The 12,526-nt window shown below is 39.2% G+C and overlaps 1 protein-coding gene across 1 annotated transcript in view; it reads right to left on the bottom strand.

The window, feature by feature from the left end:
• large1 (LARGE xylosyl- and glucuronyltransferase 1) overlaps positions 1 to 8,708 on the bottom strand; it is a 122,767-nt gene extending 114,059 nt beyond the window's left edge. The window contains exon 1 of the mRNA XM_073480937.1: positions 8,236 to 8,708. The gene's annotated coding sequence lies outside the window, so the exon portion shown is untranslated. The remainder of the gene's footprint in view (positions 1 to 8,235) is intronic.
• Positions 8,709 to 12,526: the final 3,818 nt, after the last annotated feature.

The following is a 12,526-nucleotide window of genomic DNA, read 5'->3' as shown; positions in this document are numbered from 1 at the left end:
TTTTCTCTAATTTAAGTCGCCAAAGACACTACCTACTGCCACATGAAATATAAAATAAAACTAAAATACACTCTTGTAGGTATATAATATTCGACCTAAGCCAAAAGTACATTTGAGTACACTTATGAATATAGGATCATTTAATTGAAAAGTGTTGTGGCATCACACAAAGCAGCAGTTTGACACACATAGACACACATATTCTGACGCTGCCATGTGGTGTATTATTGAGTATATAGAAATATTTCAATTAAATGAAAAGCCTAAGTAATCATAACAAATAACACCAATCTGGACCTAAATGAATAGATTTACAGGGAATATCAAATGATTAAAATCTGAAATTTACATACTGAAATGAATAAAGGTCTTTTGTGTAAGACATTCAAAGGCCCATAAGAGATCTATCTCAGATCTATCAATCAATCCATGAAAGATACTGTAATGTTTTGAAATTGTTCTTAAAGGGGTATTTGTACCAGGTAATACTGAAGCTATGGAACACTGGGTGCAGCTTCACTCATTCTATTTTCTTTTTTTAATAGCAAACAGGAATTTACAAATCATTAGTTAGCAAAGGCATGCTTCTCAGTCTCGGCCATCACAAATTGTCTTTTTCAGCGGTTTAAATGACAGACATCACCGATGGCAGATAATATTATCTCTAGCTAATTAACGTTAATCTTGTAATTAGTTGTAACCTGACAGGCCAAAATTAGACTTTTGGCTGTTTTGTGCCCTCAGCCAGGTATCGTGTTTTTGTAGACAAACAAGACCAACAGTGATTCAGCTGATTGTGTCATCAGTCAGAATCTTCCAACTTAACTTTTCAATTTAAAGCATCAGTAACTTAAGATGATCAACCTAAAAGGTATTAATCAGGACTGCTGGTATGGATTTAAGTAACTCTCTGCGAGAAGTTTCTGCCATCTCAGACTGATTACAGACCTCAACTGGATCATTGAGTTTAACTCATTTCTCACTTCAGTTAGTTGCACATGTTGAAAGATGAACCAGATTAATTAAGACATTTCAAAGGATTGGGATTTAAGCAGATTATCAAAACAACAACAAACCCCAACCACACGTCCTCAAATATATATCACAATAAACTGTCACTTTTACCTTGATAACAATATATGTCACGATAATCTTCTTTAAATACAACATATTGTACTTAAACTAGCTCAAATCTGATGTTTGCCTTCATCACTTTAACAAATGGAAGAACCTAGACCAGAGCCTCTCAAATGTCCAATAAATAAAAGGCTCGGGGTTCAGTTATGTTTCTATTGTGAAAAATGGCAGCAAGACGATTATTTTCATTATCCATACAACCTAGCCATTCTTTTCACAATTAATAATTATAATTTCCCAGTTTAAAAGGCTGCATTGCCCAGTTACTCCCCCCCCCTAAAAAGAAATTCAGGAGGTCATTGGAAGATGTCATTTACACTCCCTGTTTTTCAATCCAACAAGCAGTTCAAAAACCAAGATATTCAGTTTAGTGTCATATATGCCTAGAAAAAAAGGCTTGGGAAATGACTTAGAAATCAATCGATTATCATTATAGCTGCTTTTTCATTTTCTGTTTTTCTGTTGGGTGAATATTTGATGGATTAATCTAGAGCTATAGCAATTAATCAATTAATTAATTATTAATATTAATAAAAAAGAGTCAATTTTCTTTTTCTGATTCCAACTTCAAATGTGAATATTGTGTGGGGTTTTTTCCTCCTCTATGACAGTAAACTGAATGTCTTCCGGTTGTGGAACAAAACATGACATTGAGGACATAATCTTGGGCTTTGGAAAACTGATTTACAATTTTTACCATTTCCTGACACTTTATAGACCAAACAGCTGACCAATTAATTGAGAAATGAAAATAATCAACATATATGTCTACAATGAAAATTGTAATTTGCGTCCCCAATTTTTTCAGCTTTCTTAGTGACATGATAATTATACACACAAGTTATATTGCCCTTTGAATAAATGTAGCATAATTACTATAATCCATCCTCTTTCAATTGATGTTTGCTTGAAAATACATTTGCAGCATTGTAAACACTGAATCCAAAATAAGTCAGTCAGTTAAAATCAGACTGCTGTAACTGAATGAACCAAAAGTGAGTATCAGCTGTTGGGAGTCACATTTGTCCACAAATCCTGTACAACAACAATTCCAAAACAGTTGGTACGCTGGCTCAGCTATTAGCCAGGGAGCTAACTCTATGCTAGAAAGATTCAGATTCAGTTACTTTGCACAGGGTTAACAAAGAGCAAAATAGAATTTGACGTTATGTTTAACAACAAGAATAGCTAGCTAGCCAGCCACGTCACTGTCCCCAGATCTATATCAAGATTTGAACATGAACAAATGATAGTCCATGCAGGGTCGTGCAGAGACCTTTAGAGGGGCTCAAAGTTAAAAAGGGGCACATGGAACTGGAACTGCAACAATTAGTCTAATAATCGAATAGAAAGAAAATTAATTGCCAACTGTTTTGATCATCAATTATTGATTTCTGCTGCTTTTATTTGATATCTTTGACAGTAAATGAAGAGTCTTTGAGTTTGGGACTGTTCGGGCTCTGGAAAATTGTGATGAGCATTTTTCAGAAGTCTTTGACTTTTTTACATGATTAATAATGTATGTAATGAAAACAGTAGCAGATGCAGCCCTACATGGAGCAAGATTTTAAAACAACATAAACCAGCATAATTTACAGCATAAGCTGTTGAATTATAGCAACCCATATTCAAGAGGAATATTACAAGGAATCTAACCTCTAAAATGTAAATACCCACCCGATGAAATCAGAGGGGGGACTGAGAATACTGAGGAAGACAGGGAACTACAAGAATACTCAGTTTATCAAAAGCTGTTTGATATCGCATGCTTCAGATTCTCAAAACAAATTGTAGGCCAATTTTACTCAAATATGTTTTCCTCTATCCAGATGCCAAATGACCAATAGAAAGGGAACAGATAGGACAACACTGTGGGACACAATTGATTGCAAATGATTCATGAAGAAACTCCAAACTCCAAATCTGAGAACTATTTCAAACAACTTAGGAAACAGAGCACAGTGTGGTGCCCCACACCTCTATCTCTCACACACGAGTGTTTAAACTGCAGATTTACAGGCTACAAGTTAGTTCAAGTGAAACTATAGTTACCTGCATCTAAAGCACCAACCGTTTGGTTAACGCCTTTAAGTAAATAGTCAAAGTTGGATTAAACAAATAATTAACTAAATTAAATACATTTGCAGCCAAAAAAAAAGCTATTGAGTTAAAAAAGTCAAATTAAACAATCTCTCAAATGGCAGACAGAAATACAGTTCGCCTGTGATAAAAGAAAGATATACAGAAACAAGGCGCCCCTCAAACCTGCTCAAACACATATATGTTATGTAGAAGAAGAGCACGGCAAACAAACCCAAACACATATACTTCATGTGTCTGTAGCCAGCTGATGCCAACGCCACTCATTTTAGATACAGGCTCAGCGTTTCCCTCTCTCTCCCTCTCCTTCTCTCTCTCTCACCCCGTCAAAATCAGATTTTAACCAAATACCTCAATATCAATATTGTGACAATATTGGTATAATGACAATATTGTAGGGATGACTATTGGTACTTTCACAAAATATGAACACATTGAGATTTTTGATAATCAGTTATGTGGATATAATGACTAAGTAGGTAAAGACAAGTATTACAACAAGTAGAACAGTTCAGTAAATGACATCACTTTACTGTAATGCAGCCTTTAAAACCAGGAAAAGACAACACCTGTGCCATTTCGTGATATAACGGTATCCAAAATCTCTCTCATATCATGCCCAGCCCTACAATGTTTGTTTACAATAACTTCCGGGTAGAAAACCTCTGCAACACGTATTAGCGTTCTAATTCTAGCAAAACAACACAGTACATCAGTAGAAATCTCAAATCTCCACAATGCAAATCAAAAACCTGTTTCCTACCCAGAAGTAACTGTTGTGACCACGAAAGCATGGTGATTCAGTCTCTATCAGGAATTAATTGAAACCCTGCAGCCAATCAGAATGTTTTCACCCAGAACATGGTATAAGGAACAAATAATCATAAATCTACTCTTTTTAATGTGAATAGCATCCGTGCAAATTAAACAAGTTATATCCAAATGTTATCAAGTTAGCATGAAATCATTTAAAGTAACCACTCAGTTAAATGCTGAGATAATCAGAATGCAGATGCACTAACATGACATGGTCGTTTTAAATGAAATGACTCAAGTGCCCTGATGGGAATCTGTTAGGTGCAATAAATCCAGTGAGGGACAGGCTATCACACAGTTCCAATTAACTCCAGTAAATGACTTGTTTATCATCTTTTCTTCAGTGTAGCAGCACTGGATCAGCATACAGGGAGACCATTACTGATGAATTCTTTTTTAAATGTATTCTATCTCAATTTGTGAAGACACAAGACAGAGAGCAATTCACATTTCTTTATGTTGCATGTCATATTGCAAACAGCAAGATAGTTTACATGTAAAGCTCGTGACTTGTGGATTTCACCCGACTGTGTGTTGAGGTCAAAATGTTCTATTGGCCTCATCACTCATAAGGCAGTAGTTTCAGGGTCTGAGCTTACATCCAGTGGAGTGGCATCAACTCCCAGGATATCTCCAGTGATTGCATTGTGATGAGTGCATCACCTGAAATGTGGCTGTTTAGTGCCGCCGGGGTGAACGGAGAAATCAATGAAGCAGTGGACAGAACAGGCTTGTTTGCTGTTCCTCCATACATCGCACTGTGAGTCGGCCTCCATGCTCATTAAGGAAGACAAACAGACATAATACTGATCCTCTATGTATCCAGGGACAGGTGGAGATACTGATTGTCTTCTGATTGTGTAAAGGTTATTGACTCATTAGATGTAGGTGTGTAAATCTAGATGCTTGATTCTCAGAGGCAATGTGAACTCGCCATGCTTCCAATACCGGTATGCATATGAACAAAACATTTTGTGTCCAAATATACAAAGTAAAAGGGCAAAACCTGATTTCATCTACACGTGTACCTCCAAACTGAAGCTGAAGGATAAGTATTAGGTTGATACTTATGCTCATAAAAGCATATGAGGATCATTGGAATATCTCAAAATGTAATGCCACCAAGGTTATTTCTTTGTTCCTAAAATCTTGGCATTTGATATATTTCATCTGATAACAGCAATAGTTTAATAAATGTTTATTCATGTTGTTCAAATATACATGGTTTGATTCCAGTGATTGTACAGAAAATACAATTTTAATTATTACCTATCACACAAGAGAACATTAGTCTAAGTCACTGATCAGTGAAAAACACCAAACATCACCTAGTTACAGTTTCACAAATATGATCATTTGCTACTTTTCTCGGGGTTATATTATTGTAAACTGATTCCCTATGGGTTTTCAGGCTGTTGGGGGAACCACCTGGGAAAAAATATGAGCAGCTGGAAAGCTGGTGAGCGACAGCTTTTTCAAGAATTTTAGAAATAAAAGGAAGCTTGGAAGTGTGCCTGTTGTATCTAGGGAGGGTTTTTAAGGAGTGGGAAGACACTGGCTGTCTTAAAATAAGGAACTGAGCCTGAGGAGAGAGATTGGTTGATAATAGTAAGAAGAAAGGGGGAAATTGTGGTAATGGTAGGACCTCTAGAAGAAATTTAGCAGGGATTATTTCAACAGGGGCAGAAGAAGGACACGTGTGAGACACTATGTTCAGAAGATCTTGTATGGAAATTGGGGTGAATTCATATAATCGAAGCAGGCAGGTGACTTGGTTTGAGTCCAAATCTACAGGAATGAAGTTTGCTCTGAAGGAGTAGGATTTAGAAACTGATTTAGTGTCAGAGAAATATGACACAGGGATTGTATTAGAAACATTTGAGAAGATAGCTGAAAACCTAGCTGCAGAGTGCTCACTGAAGATGCCAGACTGTCTAGTTTGTTTCTCGGACGCTATTATAGACTGTGGAATTGTGTTAAAAATAATACATTTATGATCAGAGACTAAGTCAGTCATGTGTAATATATTCAGAGACAGGACAAGCATTAAAACCAGATCGAGAGTGTGGGACCAGAAATGTGTTGCACTAGGTTCAAACGTCGAAATCACCCATCATATTGATCTTGTCAAGCTTCAGTACAACAGAGGAAAGAAGCTACAAGAATTCATTCATGGGCCGATTGGGCCGCTGCCTGGGGGCCTCTGACTTCTAGGGGGCCCCAAACCCCATCAACTGTGGCCTCATCCTGTCTATGCTTTTTGTTTTTGATCAAATCAAATACATTAATTGAGTGTGTGTATGTGGGTTGAAATGTGAATAATAAATGCAAAGTAACTTTATTTGCAAATAAGAAAAAATATGATCATTGGTTTTCTGGCTGTGTTTGTATGATGATGATGATGATGATGATGATGATGATGAGTCAGGTGACCGTGGGAATTGGAAAGCACCAAGACCAGTTGTAGACTACATTAGCAGAAACGTAAAAAACACATATCAAAGACCAAAAGTGGTGGAGCAGCAAAATGTAAAGTTAAAAGGGAAAAGGACAGCAGAGAGATTACAACAGGGAAAATATTATATCTACCATTCCAACATTTTTCAAAGCGTGACTCAGTCAAAGAGCCAACGCTGTCCGTGAGGATCACGAAGAAAATGCATCTCTTGAGCCTGACACTGAAGCAGAGACCTGCTGGTGGGTAGGCTACCAGTTTCACAGCATCATGTATCTTTTACTTTTTACCTAAATATTTCTTAACACTTTTAGAAATACTTTTAGCAGCTATTTTTTTTCATCAAGATCCATGCAATATTCCTTTAAAATGTTTGTGAACATGTCAAAAAAAACACCCAATCTCACAATGTTAAAGAAAGTGAGAAGAATTTCCTGCATCCACTGCTGACAAACCAACCGACAAACGGACATGTGAGCCTCCTTGGAGGAGGTAATAATATCGTAATAACACTAATCATTGGCAGCAGCCCTGCTCTCTAATCTTGCAGTAAATATACTATATGTAATTATATTTTAGAAATAATAAATATAGCAGCATATTATATTTGACATTTGAAACTAAAGGCTTGATTTAATAAATAACCACTAATTAAGCCATTATTGGTTGCTGCCCGATGGTGTAGTTTGTAATGCTGGAGTGTGTTTTGTTCGGTCCATCCCTGCTCAGGAGCATCAGGTGGCAGCAGCCTTTATAACTCAGTTAAAGGAGCAGTCTGTAGTTTTGTTGAAGAAATGTTAATGAGAAGAGAAAGACCTTCATTGGCTGATTGTTTCCTGCCCAAACAAACTAAATAATCAAACTCTTTGTTTTCATGACTGAATAAACTGAATAAACAAACACAGTTTATACTGTTTTACTTTGTTTATATGTGGCGGACCCTGCCACCTTTCTAGCTACAAACAGTGTTCTGGGACCTTATTTTCCTCTGAGAACAGCTTGTTTATTCACTCACTGTAGCCGTGTAGCCCCGGTGCGGGTCACAGTGTAGCCGTGTGGCCCCGGTGCGGGTCACAGTGTAGCCGTGTGGCCCCGGTGCGGGTCACAGTGTAGCCGTGTGGCCCCGGTGCGGGTCACAGTGTACCCGTGTGGCCCCGGTGCGGGTCACAGTGTGGCCGTGTGGCCCCGGTGCGGGTCACAGTGTACCCGTGTGGCCCCGGTGCTGCTGTAACGTGTGGCTGTTGATGCACCCGCGTGCACCTAAACAACACGCGCCATGACTGGAGAGGATTAGCATAACTTGTGAGGGACAATGAGAGCTTTCAAGATTTCTCAAACATGCAGACTGAGAATGCGACAGCTGGGGAGCTCACAGGAGCGTCCACCTCCCCGTGTGCTGTTAATGCCCCCCCTCCTGGACCTGGTGCTGTTCGGGAGGGCATTAAAGCAGTGTTTTTGCTCTGCTCTCTGTGGGTTCGGCTGACACTGAGCCTGAATCTGCCGCGGTGCTGCCTGCACTCTGGATTAACACGCCAACATATGGAGGCCTTAATGGAAATGTAAACACAAGGACTTTTTAAGGTTATGACAAGGAGTGAACACCACACACAAGTCGTGCCAAATATATCGCGGGGGCAAGCGGCTCGAGTGAGGCCGGTGAGGTGAGGTGGCCGGTGAGGTGAGGTGGCCGTGCTCGTGAGACGGGAACAGCTGCGGACTGCACTCACCTGATGCAGACTTCAGAGCGCTGCTCTCTTCACATACATCCACAGATAAAGCCCGCGGTGCTGCTCCCCCGGGGGACGGCTGTCTATAGGTCAGTCATAACGGTTCTTGCGCAAAATGAGACAGCAGCGCCGGTCGAGCCGACTTGTTTCATGTAGTTAGAGCTGGACCAGGTTGTGTCGCCAGCAGCGCTAGTAAAGCCGGTGTGTTTCCTCCAGACTGGATAAAGATTTAAAGCTCAGACGGGTTTGTGGCTGCGTCGCCTCACAACAGCGCCAGTCTCCTCTCAGGCTCATTAATAGCAGCGGCTCTGGATTACTGTGACCAGCAGGCAGCGACACACTCGGAGCGGAGAAACAGAACCGCGGCGGCCTCGACAGCAGGAGCGCGGAGACTCGGTCGGTGCTCCGCTCAAGCTCAGCCCGTTAAAATACCTTCCGAGGGTCCAGTAGAGTGGATATCCCTTCCACGGAGGTACTCCTCTATAGTCCAGGTCCCGCTTGTGTCTGAGTTTTCGGCCTCAATACAGCAGCTCTTTCTTCCTGACAAGCAGCCAGCGTCCAATCACAGCGCTGCATTCAGAGAGGGGACGGGGGATAAAAAGGAATGGATCAGAGCGGACCGGAGTCTGGACTGGACCACGGGACTGGGGGACTGGGGGACTGGGGGACTGGGACCTCATCAGTCAACTCAACCGACTCAGTTTAGAGAAATGTTAATATTTACAATATTAATGAGGTCATCATACAAACTCAGATATTTATATTTATATTTTGAATAAACCAGCTGTTCTCAGAGGAAAATAAGGTCCTAGAACACTGTTTGAAGATAGAAGGGTGGCAGGGTCCGCCACATATAAACAAAGTAAAACAACATAAGGTCAGTTTGTTTATTCAGTTGTTAAGGGAGTGAGCTTCGAGCCCATGTGCTCCCCACCACAGTGTGGTTAAAGCTGGATTAAATGCACTTTTATTTAAGAAATATGCACCAAAATGTTCAAATCAGGCTATTGAAAATGGATTTTGACACAGGCCCAGGGCCCATCTACCAGACAGCCCATGAACCATGATGAAAAAGTCAATATGTCAGACATGCATCATATGCTTCATATGTCTTTGGCATTGCTTTTATTTTGCAACAAATAAACCCTTTGGGTCTTTTTTTCCCCCTCTGCACATTGGAATCATTTCATTAATTTTGTATGCTCTTTGTTAATTTTTACTTGACTAAAATGCAAATGACTTAAAACATAAACTGGTAATTAAATTGTATTCATAAATCTCAGAAAAACACAAATTCACAGGTCAGAATTAAGTTGTTAATCTAAAAAGAATTCTGTGTGAAAAGTCAGAATTCTATAAAATTGAAACACCATGGTTGTGTTAAAAATCGCATACTGCCTACTATACACTCAATCAGTATGTTCTTCATACTGCCTTCTAAATAAACGTTTAAGCATGTTATCACCACAAGACTGTTAACCGGGCAAAGTAAAGGAAAATGGGAACGAGACCCAGTAAAGGCTGTAGTTTGTGGTTCACATATCAAGAATGAAGGTAAAATAACTACAAGGATCAAAGATGGACAGAGCAATGTTAGCAGCTACTGTCAGTATACTTTAACAAGAAGCAGAAAAGCAGGCTGCTGAGCTTATGAAGCGACTGACAGTGAAAAGAGGAGCTATTCCTCTCAGATACATTTGGAGCACATTTTCAGTTCACACTCAAGTTTCATAAAACTGCCCATATTTAAATCTACATGATTGATTTGTCTCTTTCTGAAATATTCTCAGAAGTAAAGTGATTGGATAGCATACAAAAACTGTAAATAAAACTTCAATGTAGTGCTTGAACTATCTGCCTCGCAGGACAGTCTGAGACACAATGCATTTTGAGACAGCTGAGCATGTGCTGTGAGCTGACAGCACATAATCAGAAAAACATACAGTTGAAACGCGCTTCATACTCAAATGGATATCATAATTAGTATAGAGAGGTGAAGTCCTGCCCCTTCCCATGTGTCCCATAGGACCTCATTTTACGAAAAAAAAAAAAAATGGAAAAAAAACTGCTCGGTAATCAATGTGGAGATTGTTTGAATTGTGCCATGGATAATACATACAAGTTGTACATACAAGTAATGTTGCAAATGAAGAAAGTCGCAGTTTGTCACAAAGAGAGTATAATAGAGTATAAATTTTATAATATAAAAAGTTTTGTGTAAAACCGCTCAGTGAACCAATACGTCACCAACACCAACATGGCCGTCACATAAAACTGCTCGCAATGAATAATACCTTGCCATGTGATTCAAACACAGCCCATGTTTGTATTTATCATATTTTGGAGAAAACGTGAAACAATTTAGGATTTTTTTAGCATGATTACAGTATGTAACTTTAATATTTCAAGATTTTCTGCTCTAGCTGGTTGAAAGTAGGCTACCTGCACATGTCAGCAACTGTGTCAACATTCTTCCTCTAAATTTGGAGAAACTGTCAGCATAATGAGAGGGTTTAATTCATCAAACATCAGCTTTACAAAATACAAGCATGTCCTTGATGAGCAAAATGTGACTTTTAGTCATGACATTATAACAGCACTCACAGTCTAATATAGTTTAAAAAGATGAGCATTATTGTGCCCTTCCACTCCCTCCACCTGCTTTCATCAGGTTACCCCCAAATATGAAACATAGCAGCAGATTTGTCTCTTCAGTGTCCATACTGGTCTGTCTAAACTCTGCCACTATGCACGCAGCCTGCCACTATGTGAAAATAATATTTTCAGAATGGAATCTAATCATTGAGGAAATCTCCACTGTAATTTCTGCTGTGTGACATAAAGTCATATTAATGACACCCTGTCCTGACCCAAGCATAGCCCTTGTATTGTAGCATAAGTATCAATTTACTAGTAAGTGATCCAAGTGATTTGGTTGGCAGTTGCAGGGGGACAAAAGTGAGCTTGATCCGTGTTTGCCCTTGTGTCCTCCACTGCACACCATTATTCAGTGCTGATAGTCTCACAGCCTCCAACAATACTTAATAACAGCACGGTGAGTTTGGGTAATTCAGCACACACATACACACTGCTACTGCCTGACAGTCTACAAAGTAACTCATTAATTATCTGAACTGCAGACTGGTGAGGACATTCATTACACCCTGTGTACATGTATATTTGATACCATACAGCTTATTTGAGACCTAATAATTAATGATTAATCATTTTTACATTCTCCATTTTTTTTTTCATTTTGTTCAGCATTACCATGTCCTGTATTGCTCCATATTTCATACATATCTCATACCCCACATCCACTTCTTAGCCACACTGATGGCATAGCAGTGCGGACACCAATGTTAGTCTGCCTGTTGGTAGGTTGCTTGGTGCACCACTTTGTCCACACTGAAATATTTCAACAATTTTATTTTAATTTATTGTATTTGTAGAGGGAGAATGTACAATACTGAACATAAATGTTGTCATTTGATGCACTGTACCAGAGTTAGCTTAGCCTAGATAAAAATTAACCATAACAAACATAACACAGTAACACAGAGCAGTACATCACAAACACAAATATACACACACACAGAATATATTATTCAATGCTGGATTGTTTGTCATGGAATTTGAAGAAGATATTCATGGTCCCCAGCCCGATGAATCCTACTTTGACTTACTCTGTAAAATGAATGTATCTCCTCATCTATGTGGCTATTTTGGACAAAAATTGTGTCCAGACAGACATGATCCCAGAGGATTTATCCAACTGACTTTGGGGATCCCCTTTTACTTCAGCACCATCGTGACCATATTTGTGGTTTTGAGAACTTTTTTTTTGTGAAATATCTCAAAAGAGTATTGAAGGGCTTGTCATTAACTTTTATACAGACATTCATGCTCCCCTGGGAATGAATCATAATCACGTTACGAGTGCGTGGTCACATATACGTATGTACACGTCTCTCTAGAGCACAAAAGTGCTGACATTGTGCTTGGGAGCACTTGGTTGAGAAATGTAATGTAAATGTGTTTGTAATGAGTGACCATAGCTAACACTATGGGCCGACTACACAAACAACACCAAGCTTAAGACGTGTAGGGTGATAGAAACACAAAACTCACCAGCAACACCTATCTATCTATCTATCTATCTATCTATCTATCTATCTATCTATCTATCTATCTATGTTAATGAATGGACATGTCACCCTGCATGGCTCATCAAATTGTTTTCGGTCATTTATGGACAACACTGGGGTTCTATGGCACAGAGGAATAAGAT

The sequence above is a fragment of the Pagrus major genome, chromosome 14 (genome assembly GCF_040436345.1).
Source record: "Pagrus major chromosome 14, Pma_NU_1.0".
NCBI classification, from domain to species: domain Eukaryota; kingdom Metazoa; phylum Chordata; class Actinopteri; order Spariformes; family Sparidae; genus Pagrus; species Pagrus major.
The sequence above is the reverse complement of the archived record's forward strand: the minus strand, read 5'-3'. Positions and strand labels throughout refer to the sequence as shown.